Below are 24,354 nucleotides of genomic sequence, written 5' to 3' on the forward strand. Positions count from 1 at the left end.
AACAGGGTCTCACTGAGTTGCATAGAGCCTCACTAAGTGGCTGAGGCTGTCCATGAACCGCAATCCTCTGGTCTCCGCCTCCCAAATGCTGGGATTACAAGCAGGTGCCACTATGCCTGGCTCAAAATATTATTGAAAATATCTTAGTTCCAATAAATAAAGAGTAAGAGTGAGAAATAATCTAAATTTGCTGTGTAAAAATCACATTAACATGCCTTTATATATTGAATATAATTTTATGCAATTAAATCAAATGTACTGAGTGATCACTAGGTCATTAGCACTGAGGCCTTATAGATCCTATTGACTTAAAAATGTGATGGCTTCCCTCAAATAATTTATATTGTAAGACAGATACATAAGCAGATTATTTTTGATCTTATATAAAATTTACAATATAAATATAGTGATATGAACAATTTGCAGTAAGAACAAAGTATATTATGAAGTGTGTAAAATAATATTATCTTGTATACAAATGATGAAAGTAAAGTTCAAGATACCATGTAAATAACAGAGTTACACATGTAAAAAATGACTACACACACTCTGGGCATGGTGGCGCACACTTGTAATCCCCGGGCTTGGGAGATGGAGACAGGAGGATCATGCAGGTTCGAAGCCAGCCTCACTGGCTTTAAGAGACGCTGTTTCCAAATAAACATATAAAATATGTCTGGGAGTGTAGCCAGGAGGTAGAAGAGTTTCCAGGAACCCCAGTACCACCAAAAAAAAAATGACTACACAGCATAGTAAAGTCAGTATTCTGGATCATATTAAAAACTAGATCTTTCTCTGGAAGATTGGTTAATAAAATTGCTTTGGGCCAGAGGAAAAAAAATAGGTGAATCAGAAAGCTTGAGCAGAAATGTTACCACCTCTGCCCTGTGATCATAATTTCTTGCCACTTTGTTGCCGTTATTTTTGTTTCTGCACAGTGCAAAATGGTGGAGGAAAAGGCCACTGATAGAAGCCATATTTCTAAATGCTGTAGACACATCCTCACCGTCATTTCTCAGAATGATTTGCATTAGCCTGGGGCATAGAGAAAAGATGATGAGAATGCCCCTGTTATAGGTTTGGTCATAATTTAATTGATTCAAAATTTATCTTGCCTTTAGATTCAATATATATGATTTTATTTAAACTTCATTTATTTTATTCATGCATATAATTTTCTAACACACTATGTATGCATAATAATAAATTAAATATTCATTCCATAAACATGTATTATAAATTTAATATATCAAATACCAAAACTTTGTAGAATGTGTTTTGTGAATTTATTTATATATTTTATTACATATTCATTAATATCACTAATTCCTAAGTACAAATTAATTATGATGACCTTACCATTGAAATAAAAACGCCTTGAAAAAAAACAGCTACCATCTAAATAGAATAAAAAATATGCAATCATATCTAATGTTACCTTAAAATGTATTATCTTGTTTATTTGACCATTTTACTTCAATGTTATTTCTGTGTATTAATCAGTTCCTCTTTCCCCTGAGGCCCTTTGTTAAAGGACTTCCTCACAGAAGCAGGTATCTCTGCTAAACAAATGGTGATGAATTTATTTGGTGTCCCTGGAAATGAAAACAAGTTCAGTTTCACCTTTAGATTGATCTGTTTTATTATTAAACTATATTCCCTACTATATTTGAAACAAATATTAGAAAAACTATTAAATCTGTTTTTGAATCTAATCTTAAGTCCAATATCCAAGTAACACAATGATTTTTTCCTATAAGAACTCATATCTAGATAGCTCTGACGCAGAATGATTGCAACATGCAAATGTCCATTAATTTAAAAAAACTAAATAGACAATAGAAGATAAAAAGAAAATTATGTAGGATGTAGCTGATTCCATCTAAGACAGTTTCCTATATCTTCAACTGGCTTTGCAAATGTTTGAATATCAATTCCTAAATAATATATCTTAGAAACCAAGAGTTGGAAATCTCTGGTTTTTGATTTTTTAAAAATGTGAATGCAATTTTATTTATTTCTTATGCTTTCATTGGTGCACTATAGTCTAACATCCTAATGCAGTTTGTAATGTTAATAATATAAATGCACATAGCAGTTGGTAAAAATGTCCCCTGCCTTCCTCTCCACTTTCCACCTTCTACATTCAAGATATGGAGATAAGCACAGGTATTCTCACATATGTACATAATATCAGTGGAAATATTTCCCTCATTGATTCTCCCTCTTCTCTCCACACTCCCCCAAATTAACTTCCAGGCTCCACTGGAATTTCTCCTTCATTATCTAGTCTTTGATTTTTAAAGAAACTTATCTACAGCACTAAAATGAATGGCAGAAAATTATGTTCTCAGTGGGAGAACAGAAACAAAATCATGTCAAATAAAATACAAAGACAACTTTTCTAAAATCTTCCTGCAACCCCTGCTTCTGTAGAACATGATTAAGAGCTTTAGTCATTATTATGATGGATTAGCCCAATTCAGCTCATCTTGTTTTCCCAACAGGCCACCTTTGAGCAGTCTTGTAAACTCCTATCTAAATCAATAGAAGGTTGAAATGCTTGTACTGGAGATATGAGTACTTGGAATTAGGTACTTATTTGTGAAGGAGATTTCTCTAGTATATCTTTGTGGGAGACAAATACAGTATTTTGCCTAGTCAGAGATTGGAAAACTGCCTTAAAATATAAACTTGATTTTGCTCTTCATTCAGCTTTTGGTAAAACACTATTTGAATATAAATTGGTATTATTTAACTCTGGTGACTAAGAAGACCTTGGCAATTATATATTATTACATTACATACATAATAACTATATTATTGATAATCATATTTTATACACATATATTACATATTTTATATAATTATGCAGATCTATCACAATAGTATATATATATATTATAATATATAAATCTATAATCAGAACTTACCATTGAAATAAAAATACTTTGGAAAAATAGCTACATCTAAATGGAATAAAAGAATATGCAATCACATCCAATGTTGCCTTAAAAGTCTTAACCATGTTTATTTGACCCATTTTACTTTAATACTATTTCTAAGTTTAAATTATATACATTAATTTCATGTAAGTAATATATCAAGTAATCAAGTAATATGATCAAGTAATGTAGTAACTAATTAAGTAATGTAGATCGAGTAATACAATCTACAATCATATAATTGGCAAGATCCTCTTAGACTGCAAAGTTACATATGTGTATATACACTATATATGAATATATATATAGTTTTTATATAGTTAATATGAATAAATCTCTATATGAATAATTATAAAGTATGAAATTGTATGCTATATAAATATTTATACACACAAATACAAAATTATATAATACTATCATATAATTTTATTTATTTATTTATTTTTTTTTGCAGAACTGAGATTGAACCCAGGGGCATTCTGTCTCTGACCTACACCATCAACACTACTTTTAAAAATTCTTTATTTAGGAATAGGGTCTCACTAAGTTGCAAAGGGCCTCACAATTTGCTGAGGTTTGCTAGAAACCTGCAATTTTTCTGTCTTAGCCTCCCAAGTACTGCGATTACAAACATGTGTCACCATGCCCAGCAGAATGTCATATTTTATATGAATAACATTGTACGTTTTATGTACATGTATATAAAAAATAACACACATTCTGAAAAAATCAATCAGTAAGATATACTGTTTCATTACAATAAATTCTGCAAAAATTATTTCTATTCTGTTATCAAAATCTTGTCATTAAAAAAGGCACAACACAAATGAAGTAATAAAATAAAAAATACCATATAGCATTGTTCATTTCATGTTATAAATGCAGCAAAAATAAGAGAAGGAATATCTATGTATATACATATATCCATTATACATAGAAATTTAGTATATACAGGTTATATATCATCACCATATAAAAAAGAATCTTCTTGAACATACAAATGTTGAGGGAAAGTTATAAAACATCATTAGAACCTCAAAAAGAAATTTAAGTGATGAGTAGGGTTAAATTGGTAGAAGAGAGTAAGCAAACAGTCATTGCTTAAGAAAGGCATAAGAGCAACAGCAAAGAGGGAAACAGTTTAAAAAAATGAAGAAAATGTTAATTTAGATAAGTGAAAAGTGAACTGAGTATGGTGGCACCCACGTGCAATCCTAGTACTTGAGAAGCTGAGACAGGAAGATCGCAGGTATGTGGCCAGCCTCAGCTACTTAGTGAAGCTCTGCACAACTTAGTGAGACCCTGCTTCAAAATAAAAAATGAAAACAGGGCTGAGGTGTATCTCAGAGGTAGAATGTCCTTGAGTTCAATTCCCAGCACTACAAAAAAAATAAATCAATAAAAAACAATAAGTGGAAGATGAACTTAAAAATATGAGTTACTATTTGGAAGAATCCTAAAACCAAACTAAGTAATCAATGTATAATTCCCTTTCTTTCTTTCTTTCTTTCTTTCTTTCTTTCTTTCTTTCTTTCTTTCTTTCTTTCTTTCTTTCTTTCTTCTTTCTTTCTTTCCTGTGGATCATATTGAAAATGGCATGGCATACTTTCAGACTGTGCTTGGTGCCCTCTACCCCCACCCCACTTCCCTACCTTCCCTCCCAACAATGTGTGTTCAGGTTGACCCATGCTACATTCACACTTTAACACATATTTGAATGTTGCTTCTCCATTTATCAAACTCAGCCCTCTTCCTCTAGCTTTGATGAAGATTCCATTCTAGCTTTGATAAAGTTTCTCCTTCATTATCTGGAGTCTCTCTGGTATTCCTAATACTCTGTATGTTGGGCATATTAAAGAAAACATATGTCCCTTCTCTTTCTGTGCTTGGCTGATCTCACTTAACATAATGTTCTCCAGGGCTTTCCATCTTTTTGTAAATGGCATAATTTTGTTTTTCTTTATAACTGAGTAGAATTACATTGTGTGTATTTCCCATAATTTTGCAATCCAGTCATTTGTTGAAGGAGACCTACGTTGGTTCCATATTTTGCTATTATGAGTTGTGCCGCTATGAACATGCATATTCATATGTTACTGTAGTTCTCTGATTTCAACCCCTTTGGATAGATACCCAGGCATGGGATGGCCAGATCATACGGTGGAACCATTCCCAGTTTTCTAAGGAATCTGCACAATATTCTTTATATCAGTTGAACTAGTATGACTCCCACCAACAGTATAAAATAATTCCTCTTTTCCACATCCTTGCCAGCATTTGTTGCTATTTGATTTCATTGTGCTAGCCACTCTGATTGGGGTTAGATGGAATTTCAGCACAATTTTTATTTTCATCTCACTAATGGCTAATGATCATCTTTTCATGTATCTATTGGCCATTTTTATCTCTTCTTTTGTGAAGCATCTATTCAGTTCACTTGCCCATTTCTTGATTGTGTTGTTTGTTTTGCTAGTGTAGAGTCTTTTGAGCTCTTTGTATATTCTGGATATTAGCCCTCTATCAGAGTGTTAGAAGGTAAAGATATTCCATTCTGTAGGCTTTTTCTTTAGGTTCTTGATGGTTTCCTTTCATGAGCAGAAACTTTAGTTTGATGCCATCCCATTTGTTAATTCTTGCTTGAGAAAGTACTGCCTTGTAGAGAAATTACTGTCTTGTTGAGAAAGTATTGCCTGTGCCTATATATTGGAGTGTTGAGCCTATGCGCTCCTCTAATAACATCACAGTCTCTGGTCTAATTTCTAAGTCTTTGGTCCATCTCGAGTTGGTTCCTGTGTGAGGTGAGAGGTACGGATATAGTTCCATCTTTCTACAAATTGATAGCCAAGTTTTCCGAGCACCATTTGTTGAAAAGGCTGTCTTTTCTCCAGCGTATGTTTTTGGCCCCTTTCCAATTCCTTTACAATTTGGAGGATGAAAGTGATGTTAGAAAATATATTGTATTTGGTAATACAATATATACTATACACACATATGTGTATAAATTTATATAACATGCATATACTATATACTTATATGCTACATAAATTACATGCATTTGTACTTATGCATATGTAATTATATATTGATATATATGTGCCCATTTGGTATATACAAAATATATGTAATTATATAGGATGAATAAAAGCAAAAATATATAGAAGAATAAAAATATGAAGAAGATATTGGAGGAATCAACAAGCTAGAAGAGACTTAATCCAGAGAGATAAATGAAATAACTTTTAAAGTAATCCAGCTAGAAGAAATGATGGAAATATAGACTAGAATGGTAAAATTTTAAGTGTTTTCTGCAGTATATGAGAGAGATAAGTAAGATAAAGACAAAGGAAGGGCACAGACAGCCAGAGGTGAGCCAGGGGTGCGGGTCGCGAGCAGATCGGTCTGGGGGCGCAGGCGTAGCGCAGGGGCTAGCACTGGTCTCTGGCCCAGGCAGGGCACACAAGGGCATGGGGCAGGCATACATGTGTAGTGCTAGACCCAGTGCATGGGCTGGGGGTCCAAGGATATTTCCAGGTCTTGGGTGTGGGTGGGGCGCACACAGCTATCACCGCCTGGGGAGCTGGCAGCCCCCCCCCCCTCAGGCAGGGAAGTTGACTAGGCACACAAGGTGAGCTCTGAATCTAGGGGTGCAGGTGGCAGAGACAACTAGCACAGGTCCTGGGGCACAGGCAGGTCGCATGTGGATAGTGCTGGGTTCTGGGGCGGGGGCAGGCGCCTAGGGCTAGTGCTGGCCTTATGGTGCATGCTAAGACCCGCAGCTTCTCTGGACGCACTCAGATACCTGGCTTCCTTGATCCAGGTTTCTGGAGGACTCACTGTGCCACTGTGGTCCCATCTTTGGTGAGCACACAGGCTTCTGCCTCAGGTGCTGCTCGCTGCTTAAGATGTTGGAGCTCTATGTCCGTTTTCAAACTCTTTGGTTATTTTGCCACAGTGGTGTCAGTCAGGTCCAGGGATTGCAGTATGGGCCAGTAATCCCCGTTGATGCCCGAGGGCGGCCCGTTTGTGTCTGCAGCAGGTCTGATGCACAAACTTTTTTTTTTTTTTTTTTTTTTTTCCAGTGGATCTCGCAGTTCTGGGTTTCTAGATTCCTTCCACCGCGGTTACTGGATCTGTTCTGGTTCCTGAGATATATTTATTCTGTTGGTTAAGATGCTGCCTTCTAGGTAGTTGAATTTTACTTATTTTAGCTACTGAGAATGCTGTGTCCCTCGGTCGCCATTTTGTATTGGAAGTGATTTGTATTGAATATGATTTCAAAAGCATAAGCAAAATAAAAGAAAAAGAAAGAAAGAAAGAAAGAAAGAAAGAAAGAAAGAAAGAAAGAAAGAAGCAGCTGAGATAGACAGGAGGGGCTACCTCAAAGTAAAAGCTTTTTCACAAGAAAATAAACAAATAAAATAAAAAAAAGTTACTGATAAATGGGATATGATGTTTGGAAAATGTATATCTGACTGAATATGATTAATGAAAACACTTAAGGAACCCATACAACTTAGTATCAAATAAAGAAATGAGTAAATAAATAAACAACCAATTTAAAAATGGGGAAAGACTCTGAATGCAAAATTTTCCAAAGAGGACACGTCAATGCCATCAGATGTATGTCAGAAATCAAATTAAAATTATAATAAGGTATCACATTTCACCTGATAGGAAGGCTATTATATAAAAAGGCAGGATAAAAAATAAGAAATTTTGTTAAGGTGGAAGAAAAGGAAATTGGCACACAGTTTGTAGAAAGTTAAATTGCCATAGCCTTTATAGAAAATAGTATTGAAAATAATTTATGCCAAAAAAATTAAAAATAAATTTACCATGTTATCCAGCAGTTGCACTTCTGGATATTTATCCAAAAGTATTAAAATTAAACTCTCAAAGAAATGCTAATTTTGTATGCTGATTTTCATTGAAACATTGTTTACAATAGACAAAATATAAAAACACAATGATGGTAACACCTATATGTAAAATATGAGGCAAAATTACAGATACAAAGAGTAAGTTGGTGCTCGCGATGGTCTGAGATGAGGAGAAAAGGATGTGTTAGTCCAAAGATATAATTTTTGTCATATGAGGGAAATAATTTTCAGAGACCTGTGCAGCATAGTGCTTTTAGCAAACACTACTATGCTGTATACTTACATTTTGTTGAGTGTATCCATTTTATGTTTTACGTCTTAAATGCATACACAGTTGGGTGTGGTATCCTGTGCCTACAGTTCTAGCTACTGAGCTAAGAGGATCATGAGTTCAAGGCCTACCTGGAAAACATGACCAGACTATGTCTTAAAAAAGAAAGAAAGAAAGAAATGAAGGAAAAAAGGAAGAAAAAATGAAGGAAGGAAAAATTTAGAAGTGATAGATATATTTATAGTTTTAATAGTAATTATTGTTTTCACCAGTATATACATGTTTCTAAATTAATTAGGTTGGAGATAAATATACACAGCTTTCACAAGTAACATACCTCAATCAATAGAATTTTAAAAATCAACATTCTATATCTAAACAATCTTTTATCATCTCATAGCCATATTTGTGACAGAGGCAGTAAACTAATATGGCTTTGGTTACTTAATACATTAAATTTATCAAAAACTTACTCTACGTAGTACCTTTATTGATTTAAAAATCATTCTTTTTAAAGTAGAAGATAGTATATTTCTTTTATGCCCAAAAATGAGGAATTATTTTTTTTAATGAAGATTCAATTTAGTGCCATTTTTCTGCTGAGATACAACCCCAGTTATTTTTATGTTTTTTTATTATTTTTTGAGACAGGTTTTTGCTAAATTACAAAGACTTCCCTCAAACTTGCAATTCTCCTGTCTCAGATTCTCAATTACTGGAATTATACGTGAGTGCCACTGTGCCTGGCAAGAAATTGTGTTTTAATTTGAAGATATTTAAATTCAGGATCAAACTTAGAGTTGTCCTTTTAAATGTCTCTTCATTGAACTTATATTATGTAGGAATATTTTTTCTCCCTTTTATATGGCTTTTAGAATTCTCAAACAACAAATTCTATTATGGGTGTTGTGTCATGAAACAGATTTCTATACCAAGGTATATATCGTGGCACATGTCAGAGTTATAATCAATTTCCTCCTCTCAAGGACAATTTCTTAATGTAACAAATAAAGTAAATGCAAACTGTACCTACCCCAGATTCTTTTTATGTTCTTATCCAGAAAATACGTGGGCTATAATTAAAATCTTCCTAAGAAATTATACTAGTAGACAGGCAAACTGGTGTATCCCATCAGCAGGCAAGTTATCTAGCCCTCAGGAGTTTTGTAACTTACCATATTTGTGCTGATATGCTTTCTCTAAGATGATGTATTGCCGTGTTTTGCTCTGTTTTAGTATTACCTGCCAGGCAGAATTATCCTTCCTTGACAGTAATTTGTCTTTTAAAATTTCAATGTTCCCTGCTCTAAAATTCCTTTCATCTGTCATTGTACACATATTGTTTTTTTAATTAGATTTTAAGGTTTCAACAATATCATAGATTATTCTCAGAGTCTTTTGAATTCTATTTCTCCTTTTTACCTATCCATTCCTATCAGCTTTCTAAAAACTAAATAGAAAGTGTTTGGGTTACTTTATCATCAGTGTATCCTATATAAGCTGTAGAAGGCCATTCTCTGGCACTATAACAGTATTGTTTGTGAAACTTTTCTTTTCTTGGTCCTAATTAAAAATCAGTAATAATTTCTGCCTAGTATATCTTATGCAAAATTAAAAAAATGATAAGTTGTTTTTAAAAATTAACTCCTAGCTGGGCATGGTGGTGCATGCTTTTAATCCCAGCATTCAGGAGGCTGAGACCAGAGGATCGCAGTTCATGGACAGTCTCAGCTACATAGGCCCTCTGCAACTCAGTGAAAACTGGTTTCAAAATAAAGAATAAAAAAAAAATAGGTCAGGGGGTATAGCTCAGAGGTCAAATGCCCCTGGGTTCCATCCACAGAACCGCAAATTAAATAAATAAATACTAAATTAATTAATTAACTTGCATCATTTGAGGGAACAATTAACTGTTAAAAGAAAAAAAGAGAGGAAGAAAGAAAGAAAGAAAGAAAGAAAGAGAGAGAGAAAGACTATGTGCTTACCATAACTTGGATACTGACAAATAAGGCATGATAAAATATATAACCAAATAATTTCTGCCGTGAAATGATCGTCCTGCAGACCTTAGTGTAGAAATATGTATCTGGTAGAAACTACGTATTTTTTTAATTATCCCATGATTGCTTAGTGCAAATTGTATGCACAGCTTTGTTTTCAATGGCTCTAGGGTTCACAGAAACTTTCTTGTTGGCAATCTTTCCTATTGTACCAAAGAGGTATAAAATTGAGTGGCTGGAACCAATTTTAAACATTCTATAGAGAGAAAGGGAGGAGGGAAGAGAGAGAGAGAGAGAGAAAGAGAGAGAGAGAGAGAGAGAGAGAGAGAGAGAGAGAGAGAGAGAGAGAGAGAGGCTTTACTGAAAGCTTTTGGTAATGCCATAACTAATATTCACAATGAAGACTAAATATTAGCTGGATAAAGAAACCATGTGTCTTCCAATCTACTTTTCTTGCTTATTATAAACATAGTTTTAAACTTAAGGCAATAAATATTTAGAAGTCTGAAACAGATAAAGCTGTGCTTTATGCTAACCTTATCTATTTTGTAAATGATATATGCAAAATGAAGATACCATTTAGACAGCATTCTCTGCTGAATCAGAGCAATGAATCTAATGCTATTAAAACATTTGAGTTGTATATTAAAAATATTACAACCCTTCAGTGAAGTAGCTACATTATTCTTGGTAAAGTATTTTGTACCTCTGATATAAGTGTCATAATATTTCTTTCAATATTAAATTTTCAGTGACTCTTAGGCAGTATTATTTGATATGAGTTTCCAAGACCAGCACATCAATATCATCAATATTATCCAAGAATTACTTGAAATGTGAATTCTTAGTCATCCCTACTTCATAAACTGTGAGTTGTAGGTTCCAGGGATTTCTCCAGGTAGTTCTTATGGATATTTATATTAAGAAGTATTTTTATAAGCCATTTATTGTCACTTTGGCATGAAAGGACCACAAGTAACACTAACCGTTATTCTAGGGGAACTATTTCTCTAGAGGTATAGAAACAAGGATTAGAACAAAGTTTAAGGGACACCTCTTTTGATGAAATGTTTTGGACAATTTAAACAAAGATAGGCTATGGTGGTTATCAACTTTGTGAAATTCTTTCTCCTTCTCTTTTAACAGTTATGTCACTAGAATGTAGTCTTCACTCTGAACCCAGGAGAATCAACAAGATGGACATATTCTTCTATGAAAATGCTTTCAGATCACTCTTGTCTATGTTTCCATGATGCACTGGTTCTCACAAGGTACTTCGGATGCTAGAGCTGCTGCTGCAAGCCTGTTATAAGTTTTTCATCCCCAAAGGCAGGAAAGTTTATTTTTTACAACACCCAGTATCACACTACAGACTGTATAACAATGCCAATCTTCTGTCACTACACTGGTTCTTGTAAGGAAAAGACTTTACTTCTTTACCAATGCTCACTCCTTTATTGCACACAGAAAACTCAGGATACATACAGTATTTTCCCTTGGTGCTTATAATAGAAACTTTATTATATTCTCTGGCCATATAAAAAGCAATGAAGAGAAAAGGGAATTGACCAGGAAAACAAACCAGGGGACAAACTAATAAAAAATAATGCCTTCCATAAGGCAAAGGGATTGGAATATCTAGGGAAGGGGATCTAATGATCAGTAGAGACAGTCCACACACCTGGTACCAAGTGTAAGCCCTGCAGTTATGCTCTCAAGCACTTTGTTTTTTTTTTTGTTTGTTTGTTTTTTTGGTGGTACTGGGGGTGGAACCCAAGGGCTTTCTACCTCTGGCCTATCCTCCCAGACCTATTTTATATTTTATTTGGAAACAGTGTCTCACTAAGTTACTGAGAGCCTCACTAAGTAGCTGAGGATGTCTTTGAACCTGTGCGATCCTCCTGTCTCAGCCTCCCAATGGCGGGGATTACAAACATGTGCCACCATGCCGGGGTCTCCAACACTTTTTAACACTGTTTCTTATAGATACAGTTCATTGAACCAGCTGCTGAAAATTTGAATGTTAACAGAAAAATAAATTATAAAATCTAAAATCATCCAGGTGGCAGGCCTAACAAAATCATTTCTCCTAGGCAACCCAGATAAGTCTTTTTGATGACATAAATGCATGAATGAATGAATGAATAAATGAATGAAGTATGTAACAACATGGGCCATTACATTTTGTTGAACACAAAAAGAAATAGGATAAATATTTTGTTTTGATAAAAAGGTAATCATTTTTATATTCCAAAGTGATTTGGGGGCGGGGGATAAAGGAGACTTTGAAATGCTATAGAAATATTCTAAATGAGAATCTGGCTCATCATTGTTGTAAAATGCTCAGAGTTTAGAGCCATACTGTTTGCCTTCAACTCTTGGCTTTACTACATGTGAAATGGATATCTCAACCTCAGTAAGTCTATGAAAACTTGTTAGGTTTGGGATCTTGAATGTCCTCTAAAGACTCATATGTTAATGGCTTGGTCCCAACTTGGCAGTATTAAAAGGTGGTGGAAACTTTAAGAGGTGGGTCTTAATGGGAGGTATTAGGACAGTGAAAATGTGCCCTCTAGAAAATTTGGGACCCTGGACTCTTTCTCTTTTCTGCTTTCTGGCCATGAGGTAACTTGTTTGGCTCCTTTGACTGTTCTTTGTCACCTAGAAAACTCACCAGAAGCCTAAAATTAGTGATTCCGCCTGATCATGTACTTGAATCTCTAAAACAATGGATAAAAATATTTTCACTTAATAAGTTGTTTTATATTAGTCATCTATCATACTGACAAAAACTGATTAATGCAATATGTTCATACACCATGGACTTGTTTTTTAGATTAAATAAGCTAATGCATGTATGTAAACTCATATAATACTTTGGAAGTACTCAATCATTAATCCACTCTTGTATCACTATTGTCCCTATTAACATTATTTTACTTTATAATCTTAGAATGTGTACTTGTCTAGAAAAATAAAAAATTGCTTATTTCTCTTCCGTTTAATTTTTCATTGTTGAGTAGCTATTAAGGGCACAATCTTATGGGAAGGAGATACCTTTATTATTGCCCACATAATAGTAAACAGTTAAAGCTGGTAATGATAGACTGTGAGTAGTAATTAAGTTTTGTGTGTTTTTCTCCCCAATAATCAAAATTATCCTGATCTACTCAAAAAGAATGTATACTGATAATTATATTTAGCTAAGAATAGGAGGTCAGAGCACAGATATCATGATTAGAGAATATAGCATGCTGAAAATAAAGATAAAATTCACATCACAAATGTAGCTAAAGGGCACCCAAAATTATATAAAAGACTAAGCATCCGTACTGAGACAAGAGTCAAAAATAAATAAATAAAAAAAGAGGAAAGAAGAGAACAAAGAAAAGAAATGGAAAAAGAGAATTGCTGGCTAGTAAAGTGTTTTCAGCACATATAGGAGAAGAACAAAGGGTCTTTAGCAAAATTATTGATAAAATTTTATATAAAACTTTTAATTGAGATAACATTGTGTGTATGTGTGTATGTGTGTGTGTGTGTGTGTGTGTGTGAGTGTGTTTTCCCCTGATGAAAAATGCTTTAGGTCCCTGATGCCAAGAAAAGACATTGTATCAAAAAAATAAAAAATAAAAATAAATAAATAAATAAATAAATAAATAAATAAATAAAGGCAAGGACAGAGCTAGTAGGAGCAAAGACATCAGAGATTAACAGAAGAGGAAATCAGTCTACAACCAGCAGCTTTTCAGGTAAGTGAATATTTCATAAAAGAAAAACTTGAATAGCACGATGTTGCTGAAAAACTATACAAAGGCATGGATATGATCATGTGAAACAATTACTTAGTAACTGCATGGCACTCATTCGTTGACATGGATTCAGCCATTCTTTACTAAGTTTTTAGTTATTTGGTTCATTCTTCACTAAAGATATCTTCCAAATAACTTTACAGATGTGTATTGTCATAGATCGGGTTTTATAGGTCAATTACACACAAAAGTCTACTATCCAGAGTTAGTAGATAAAGCTACTAGAATCAATCCTTCCATAAATGGACATCACAGTCTCATTTCTAAAGTTTTTCTACTATATAGGAAGCGCCACCTAAAGAATTCAATTGTTGGTCATAATTAACCTGTCCTTTTCTCAGCATATCTCTAATTGCACTGCATAAAAATGTCATAATACCAATAATTCTGCTAGCTGACAAAAAGGAATATAGAATAAATATTATATCAGGGTATATTTTAATAATGCTAAGAATGAAAAGAATACAATATTTTTAAAATATGATTTATACCTATTTGTGTATCACAGGAAGTAGTAGTATTCAGTTTCAGCCAGCACCCTATGACATGGGTATTATTGTTATTCATTTATTTTTGATGAAAAAGTAGACAATATGGATTAATAAACTGTAGAAGAGGACAATACTGCAAAGTGAAAAGTTGAGTTTCAAAAATACCTGATATTTTTTGCTTAATTGTCAGTCAAAGTGTAGTCCTGTATATAAATCACTTCCCTTACTTATTATTTTACTTTGCCTGATGACTTTCCCCAAATAACACACACACACACACACACACACACACACACACACACACACACACATCTATACATATATATGGAATCCACTATAGATATATTTTTTGTGGTACTGGTGTTCCTGGAAACCCTTCTACCTCCAGGCTACACTCCCAGACCTATTTTATATTTTATTTGAAAACAGGGTCTCTTAAGCCAGTGCAGCTGGCTTTGAACCTGCGCGATCCTCCTGTCTCCACCTCCCAAGCACGTGGATTACAAGCATGTACCATCACACCCAGCTCAGCTATAGATTTTTAAAAAATATAAATTTTAAAAATATAAATTAGAATACTCATAGTGAACTATAAAACATAGATCATATATACCCAAAATTCATTTAAAATTACCAATATGTTAATTTATTATGTTGCATGATTTTGCAAACAAACCAAAGGAAATAAAGTGCTTCCAGGTAAAGTTTAGCCTTGAATGTTGATTATAAGAATGTGAATTTTAGCCTAGTGATTGGATATATGTGTTTATATAGAGTCAAAAGTGTTCACTATATTTCATGTATATAGGACAAAAGAACAGCATTACTTTCAGCTGCTTAGGCCCCTCATAATGCTTTTATCAAAAACAAAAATTGTTATCTTATGATTTTATTTAGGGTGGCAAGTTTAGAAAACAAAACATGGGATAAATAGTTAATTTTGTTTTTTAGGTAATTTATTTTGTTTAATATTAAATATGTACCAATCAGTTGTTTGTGAAGACATACTTGTTTTTAAAATATTTTTATCTATTATTATTTTAATCAAATTTAAGTAGGCATCTTGTATTTTATCTGGCAGTGGTATTATAAAGTACCAATATTATTCAAATAATTTATAAGGTTTTGGAAGATATACATGTCCAAAGTGAGTCTTCTCAAGGTACAAAATAAGTCTGTAATTAAGTAAAAACCAAAGGGGTAGACCTTGTTACTGTTGACTACCTATCTTCATATTACAGTATACTTAGTGGCTTAAATGTTTCCTGGTGAGCTTTATTTTTCATTTTTCTTTTTTTAAATGATTTTACCTTTTTTCTCTTCTCTATTAACATATGAATGGGACAATACTGAGACATTTTATTTCATATATATGAAAATCTATAGTCTGATAAATGATTAAATCTAAGATGTGTAATTTTTAGAAGTGCCATAGGAAGAGGCTCTGCTTGACTCTGTCTTGCTTCCATCTTGAAAAATTATATGCATAGGCATCAACTTTCCTCACCCAATCCTGTTAGGATAAGAAAAATAAATGAATAAAAGGGCAAATCAAAAGTTTGCATCTTGTTTATCACAGGAAATTCTGCTAAGCAACCCCATAAACCCACTCTAAGTATATGTAAAGGAACCAATGATTGAGTCAAAATAATGATCATATAGGATTTTTTATTGCAATTGTGATTAACAAATATATTTAAATAAGTATGTTATTTCTGCTTTTTTTTATAAAACTATTGTTATATGTTAATCTATAAATTTTACATAAAATAAATTAATCAATTCATAGATTGGTACATTAAAAAGTCTCTTTTTGGACTGAGCATGGTTACTTACACTTGAAATTCCGGTACTTGGGAAGCTTAGACAGAAAGATTGCAGGTTTTAAGTAAGCAACATAGCAAGACTCTCAGCAATTTAGTGATATCCTGTTTTAAAATTTAAAAAGAAAAAATAAAATAGGGCTGGGTGTATCTCAGAGATAGAACTCCCCTGGGTTTAATCCTAATACAAAAATAATAATAAAATAAAGATCTCTTTTGTTACAGAAGGTAAAATACTGTTTTCAAAGAGCTATAATCATGTGAGAAACAAAATACTTCATCTTCTGTATATATAACAATAAAATCGTATCATGCATTTTTCTGAGCTGTTAAATTGAGAGTGATAGGAACTCGGTATCTAGAAATGAAAAATAAAATTTTATTTTGTAATTTCCTCAACATGTAACATGTCTGGCTTGAGCTCATGCAGATAATAACAACAAATATCCATTCAGTTCTTTTTATTCTTTTTTTCTGTGCGAATGACAAGATTATCTCCTTCACCCTAACACTATGAAGCAGGTAGTAATATTATCCCCATTTTATAAATAGCAAACTTTAAGTGGATCTGACCTCTATAAAATGGGGGCAGGCTGGGACAGTATTCAGATTTCCCTTTAAACTGCTATCCTATTTTACTGTTTTTTTTTTTTATTAGTCCCAATCCCAACAAGTATACAAAAATTATCAATATATAAGATATTGTCCTTTCTAAATAAAACTGATAATAGAAGTTGAATAAATCTAACTAGATACTCTGTTCTGTTTATCTTTAAGGGATTACTGTGTAATCACTCATTATATAATATCCTAAGCCTTGGTTGTCTTTGAACACTGCTGAATGTTGCATAGGAATCAGAATCTTTAAAGCTTCCTGACTGTTGAAAATATTAGCATTATCTCTATGTGCAGATAGTTTATTAGAACCTTACTATAGCTATTCAGAGTAGCCTTCGAAAATATAGAAATAATATTTAAATTTATCCCTGCAGCATATCTAGCTGGTATGTATAAGATAAATTCTAAAAACTTAGTACATTTTACAGACATGAAACTCAATTTCTCATCTGAATACAGAATTAGAAGTCTTAATTATCTATTCCCAGAGGATGATTAAAAGTAATGGGCAAGTTGTAAAGTATATGGAGATGCATATAAATTTGCTTAAATTCACAACAACATTAGCAACAATGATAATAAGAGGGAAGGTATATCTCAAAGCCTAACATTTCAGAAGACCACCTGACTTCTCAGTGTCTCAGGGTCATTCTGCAATAATCCAGGTTCCTAGCCCCTAATTTTCAAGCTCCAGCTTCTCATAGCAATTGGATTTTTTTCTGAGAAAAGCAAACATGCCTATATCTCTGTGCTTTATCTCTTTGCTTCCAGAAAATAAATTAATCCACATGGTCTATTAAAAATATAAAGAAAAAGTGGGGGGAGGTTGCAGGAGCGGACCCTTGATGGTTTAAGAATGTGTAAGTGGCTCTTGGCAACAGGGGTCGACTGCAGGCTTTGAGCTCTTCTGGGTTTGTTGGCTGTGGGAATCCTAATTATGAACATAATAGATAAACTCATCGTGGCCACAAGAAGCTACTTAATCTCATCCTGCTAATAATAGCCAATTAAGTTTGCATTATGAAATGGTTTATAGAATTGAAAATAGGTGGACGTTTAATTATAGTTTGTTTGAAAACAGATTTTGAATCAAGGGCTTGACGCATTAACTTTGGTATGTGGTAATGGTTCTAATCTTTCCAAAATTGTCTCCTATACCTAACATAGCAAGTCCATAATAAGTGGAGTCAAAGTGTTGCGTAATTTGGATATATTTGTTACAAGTTTATATACTCTTTTTCTACAGGCAATTACTTTTGGTTAATTTTAATCAAGACATCAAATGGCTGTTTATCTTTATTTTAAAGTACCGATTCTAACTACTGACATTTATTTAAAAATTGGATTGAATAAATGCATCCTTTCCAATCTCCAAAACTAGCATGTAAACTAGTTGATTAGTAATAAAAATATATAAAGAAAAAGAGGAAAATGAATATTAGAACTACATGTATTTAATCTTCCTTATCCAAAAATGATTACCATACTTTGATTTCACACCAGCTGCCTGTGCACATATAAGTATATCTTAAACAATTTAATCCATCATAGATCACAGATGAAGGAGTCACAGTTTAGTCACAAGTATCTTACTGTAAGCACAGTTTTTAATAAACAGCATCAGAAGAATCACTACTTTCAAATGTGTAATTTTTAATCTTACTAATTTTTATATTTTTATGTTGCTTAGGTTTGCAATATAAGGTTTTATCCTTAAATGTATATGAAGAATAGTAATGTATATTTTTTACATAACTGCTATATCAAAGTTATTTTTTCCTTTAGTCAAGTGGATTTAGGCAAAAATTAGTGTTTGTCTACACCAGTAATTCTTAGACTTAAATGTGATCAGAATAATTCACTGAAAGGTTTGTATAAACAGGTTACTAGGCCTCTTCTCCAGTTTCTCATTCTGTAGGTCAGAAACTTACATTTCTAACAAGTTCCCAGGTGATAAAGCTGCAACTGGGCTAGGGATTAGATGTCCTACTGCAGATTAACACTAATAAGAGAGTAACATTGAATAATATAACTCAGAGGTGCATATCCAATTAGTTCGGGACGTAAAGTCTTATTTTATTCACTTTAAAAATATAATTCCATATGGTGAAAAAGCATGTTTATGATGTACCTTCATTGGGAGATCAGATTTTATAACTTTCTCATACACCTAAACAACACATTGGAATATATTCTGTGACAAGATCTAACTACTATGCTTTTGTCTAAGTTTCAGTGGCATTGTTGATATCTATATACAATTTACTCCAACTTTGTTCTTCCAAATATTATTCCTATTACAGTATCAGAAAAAAATTTAAGATCTCATTTTTATAAGTTCTGATAATGTAAACTAATTTTTATGAAACTTTGCCCAAATTCCTAAACTGTAGGTTTACTATATTATGTTAAATGTACCTTCTTACTCTGAATATGCAGATAAAACCACTGTCAGGCATAACAATTCTTCTACATGGTTCTTAAAACTATATTTTGGGAGAAACTTCAAATTATTGATCAAAGTTATTGTGGAACTAGAGGACCAAGTTGTCAGAAAGGCCATGCCTGATAGGAATCTAAAACAGGAATGCAAAGCCATAAATACTTATATTTCAAACAGTTGCTATATCATTGAGGAAGCTAGAGTTGACATATCAAACAAATAAACAAGAAATCATAACAACAAAAACAATAACAACAACAAAAACAGCTCTCTATCTGGAATAATTGAGTATCAGGGTTTCATCATGTATTTCACTTTAAATAACACATCAAATGTCTTTCATATACTTATGCATTCCTTGGACATATACACTTCATATGTTTTACCAGTTCATTTTAAAAAAAATTTCTCCACTCCATCAAATTTCTGTTTCTACCAGCCACATGTTATTGAAAGAAAGTCTTCATATATCTTAGCCCTTCTGGATTTGGTAACTGTCGATGATGCATCATGGAGATTATTAATGTTAGAGAAGGAACAGTATGCAGAGAGGAGTTAAATTAGTTTTGTCATTTTATGGATGAATTTACTTTGGTGGGTAAAAGTTGCACAGCTGGTCAGTGACTTCTTTTTTGCTAACTATATTTCTTAAAAATTTCAGTTATTCTGTAAAAGTTCCAGCTAAGTCTAATTTTATTTAAACTGTTGTATATTTAAAATTGTTATGTATAGTACATAGTGTATTAAAGATCTGTTTATCAAAGAAACAGAACTATGTCATCTATTTATCTATCTTAAAGAAGTCTGTTTTAAGTAACTGGCTCAGGAGATTGTGATTACTAACATATCTGAAATTCACAGAGTAAGCCTGAAGACTGGACATTCAGGTAAGAACTGAAAAGCTACAGTCTTTTTAATTGTTTTGTTGGTGCATTGTAGTCATACATCTTAATGGGGTACAAGATGGTGGAGACATACATGCACACACCACCCACTTAGCTCTTACCCAATTTCTGCCCCATTCCTTCTTCCTGCCTCCTTCTCATGTTTGGCTTAGTGATTTACATTGATATACTTATTTAAGTACATTATGTGAATTAGACAATTTCCCTCTTTTACCCTCCCATCCCCTCAGTTAGGTTGCCTTATTTGCTCATCTGTTGTATCTCTTGTATCATCTAGAGTTCCTCCTATGACCCATTTTCTCCCTAGCTTCTGTATATTAATTAGGGAGAGCATCCGATTTCTTATTTTTTGTGACTGACTAATCTCACTTAGCATAATGTCCTCCAGTTCCATTCATTTTTCTGTAAATGACATAATTGTATTTTCCTTTATGGCTGAGTAAAATTCCATTGTGTACATAGTCTATAGTTTTTAATCCATTCATCTGTTGATGGACATCTTGGCTAGTTCCATAGTTTGAAAATGGTGAATTGTGCAGCTATGACATAGATGTGCATGTATTAGTTTGGTAGCTTGGTTTCTATTCCTTGGATAGATATCCACAAGTAGTATTGCTGGATCATATGGTAAGAGATTTGGAGATTTCACCTAACTCCGACTAGAATGGCAGTCTTTCTAACTCAAACAACAACAAATGCTGGTGAGGATGTGGATAAGAGGGAACTCTAATACATTTTTGGTGGGATTGCAAATTAGTGCAACCATTTTGGAAAATAATAATGGAGGAGCTTCAGAAGAATGAAGCTAGTCTTAAGTCTGAAATCTTTAGCTTAGGCAGCATCCTGGAAAACACAGGTGGAGTTTCTATATTGCAGTAATAAAGTAAAATTTCTTTATTAAAATAAAATTCCAGAAGCTTCAGTTTCTACTTTTACAACCTTAAACTAATTTGATAAGGCCCACCTATATTATGAAAAATAATATCCTTTATTCCAAGTTTGTTGATTTATTTATTAACTTATTTTTTGAGGTACTGGGGATAAAATCCAGGAGCAGTCTATTTCCAAGCTACACCCCATACCTATTTTTTATTCTTTAATTGAAAGAGGGGCTCATTGAGTTGCAAAGGGCCTCACTAAGTAGCTGAGGTTTCCTCGAACCTTGATCCTCCTGCTTCAGGCTGGGATTACAAGCATGTGCCATTACTCCAGGCAAAGCTTTTTGTTTAAAAATTAAAAATTAACCTCATAGCAACATTGAATCTAGTTTTTGACCAAACAGTTAAAGAAGCTGACACACAAAATTAACCCTTACACATTGGTTGATCTGTGACCTTAAATAAGTGTTTTATACAATAGCTTGTATAATTTGAGATTTGGGTGTATTTAGAAAATCCTTAGGCTGAAAATAATCTATGTTGAAAAATATTTCCCAATCTGGCCTATGCATTATGGTCTCCATCAATGTGATTACTTTATTTAATAATTTGCAGCAGTATTTTAGTGAAGATTTTTAGGATCTTTTTACCTCTTTGAAGTATTTAGATATATTAAAAATTCTTGATAAACATGAGATAGAGCTATCTAAATATCCCAATATTTGAAAAAAATTTATAAACTGTAAAATCATTTTAGGAACCTCAACCATTGGGGTATTTTCTAAGCTACTTCCCTTTTTATTGCAAAAACAATCAAAATCAACTCAAAATTTGGAGAGACACTGACATTGCTCATGAGATCTCATAACAGATGCATAGCTGAGCATGGTGACACAGGCTTGTAGTCACAGTACTTGGGAGGCTGAAAAAAGAGGACAGCAAATTTAAGACCAGTCTCAGCAATTTGCTGAGGACCTCTGCACCTTGGTAAGACTCTGTTTCAAAAAAAGAAAATAAAAACATAAAAAATATGGCTGGAAGTGGCGCTCAGAGACAGACTTCTACCAAGTTCAATTTTCAGTACCAAAAAATAAAAAAAAGAAAGAAAAGAGGAGAAGAGAGAAAAGAAAAAGTAGATGCTTAAATTGCTGGTTTTTTCCACATAGATTAAAGAATTACCTCAATCCATATGTAAATTAAGATATTCATAAATAAAAGTTTTCCTACAACACTGCATTTGCACAAATTAATGCAGGTAGATACTATTGTCATATCTAAAAATGTTGCCTTCCTTAGAATTTACTCTTCTCATATTATCTAACACTCTCCATGCCTTCCACTTCCTTCAAAAATTGCAAGCACAAGCAGAGCATGGTGGCGCACTCTTGTAATCCCTGCGCTTGGGAGGCAGAGACAGGAGAATCGCACAAGTTCGAAGCCGTCCTCAGCTACTTAATGAGGCTCTCAGCAACTTAGTGAGACCATGTTTCCAAATAAAAATATAAAATAGCTCTGGGATTATAGCTTGGAGGTAGAAAGCCCCTGGGTTCCAGCCCCCATACCACCAAAAAAAATAAAATATAAAATAAAAACGAAAAAAGAATTGGAAGCACAAACTCTGGGGAAATAGCCAAAGTAAATTTAATTTAGAAATTATAGAGAATTCATCCCGTCTGTTCTCTGGGAGTCTATTAAAAATTTAAAGAAGATTCTCTTGAGTAAACTTCCACTAGTTTCTATCTTGTAGAAAAGACTCAAATCCTTTAGTTTAACATTTAGAAATCATATATTTGTTCTTTCACTTTGCTTTGAGAATGTGAGTAGATATAGTCAAAAGAAAAAAAAAATTCTAACATACTGTCATGTTTTCTGGAGAAAATGTCATAGTAAGAATGCATGAAAGATTTGGATATTATGGTTATAATTTATTCTAAACATAGAAATTCATAGTCAATTTTAATTTTACCAAATTTTAATATTTTATTACTCCCACATTAGAGAATAGATTTGTTTAGTGTTGTTTATTTTTAAAGCATAAACAGATTATTTCCCCTGAACAGTTGGATCATTTACACTGCAACTCAATGTAACTGGCTTGCTGATAATCACAAGTATGAGAAAAATGAGTGAAAAAAAGATTTAATACTTGCAGCAAGTGAAGGAGAGCACCGGAGATACTTCTTAAAACGGTGTTCCCCTAGACATTGAAAGTGAGGGGCTTCTATTAGAGAAAGTTATACATATTTATATAGGAAACATTCATACCATGTAGAGGCAGTCCTGTGCCTGAACATGCTTAGTTCAACGTCATTCTCCATATGTTCAGAAAGTGAAAATGTGACCACATCAGGGCTGAGAATTTAATATTATATAAGAGACAAGTTTTTCACTGAGTCACCTACAAAGAGAAAGTCCAAGCAATTTGGCCATTTGAATTAGTTCCTTGTAAATTTCTCCAGAGGGCCTTATCTGAAACAAAAGCAAAAGCAACAACAAAAAAAGCTTCTTTGAAGGAATGTTAACCATCATGTAAGGGGCAGCAGTCCTCCTATCTGCCTGACTCCCTGCAGGCATAGGAGATGGCCCCTAGAAGTACCTGCCAAGAGGTGGTTAATCACACCTGTCTTATCACAAGCAAACCCATTCTCCCCCCAAAATGCCTACTTTTTCTTTTTTTTTTTATATATGTATCATGAAAGTTTGGGTTTTTATGAAAATTTTATTTATATTTGAGGCTTACAAATGGATGCCATAGTATACATAGATAGAAAATAATTACAATGAAGCAAATTAACATATCTATCATTTCAAATAGTTAATATTTTTAGTTACAAGAGTATCTAAAAATCTACTTTAACAAAAATTTGTAACACAATATAATTTTATTGTTGTCTTTTTGTTGTTTTTTACCTTTAGATTTGTTCATCCTGTCTATGTCTTTGTATTCTTTGATCTATATCGCCCCATTTTTTTCATCCCACACCCTTGGTAACCACTGTGTTATTGTGTATTATTGACTTTTACTTTTTTCAATGTACACATAAGTAAAATAATGAAAAATTTTGGGTGTCTAATTTGAAAAATGACCTGATGTCATGACTTTGATAAGGACACCCATGATTGTATCTGCTACTGAATCTAATTCCTTAGTTTCTCTGACCACACTTTGTCCTTTGGCTGTATTATCTTATTGGGAAAGCTACCGTAGACCAGAAACCCAGTCTGGGTCAGGAACTTACTCAACATGATCATATGTAGTTTTTATTAAGAACATAAGATAAATATCCT

Source organism: Muscardinus avellanarius (assembly GCF_963383645.1).
Source record: "Muscardinus avellanarius genome assembly, chromosome: 12".
NCBI lineage: Eukaryota > Metazoa > Chordata > Mammalia > Rodentia > Gliridae > Muscardinus > Muscardinus avellanarius.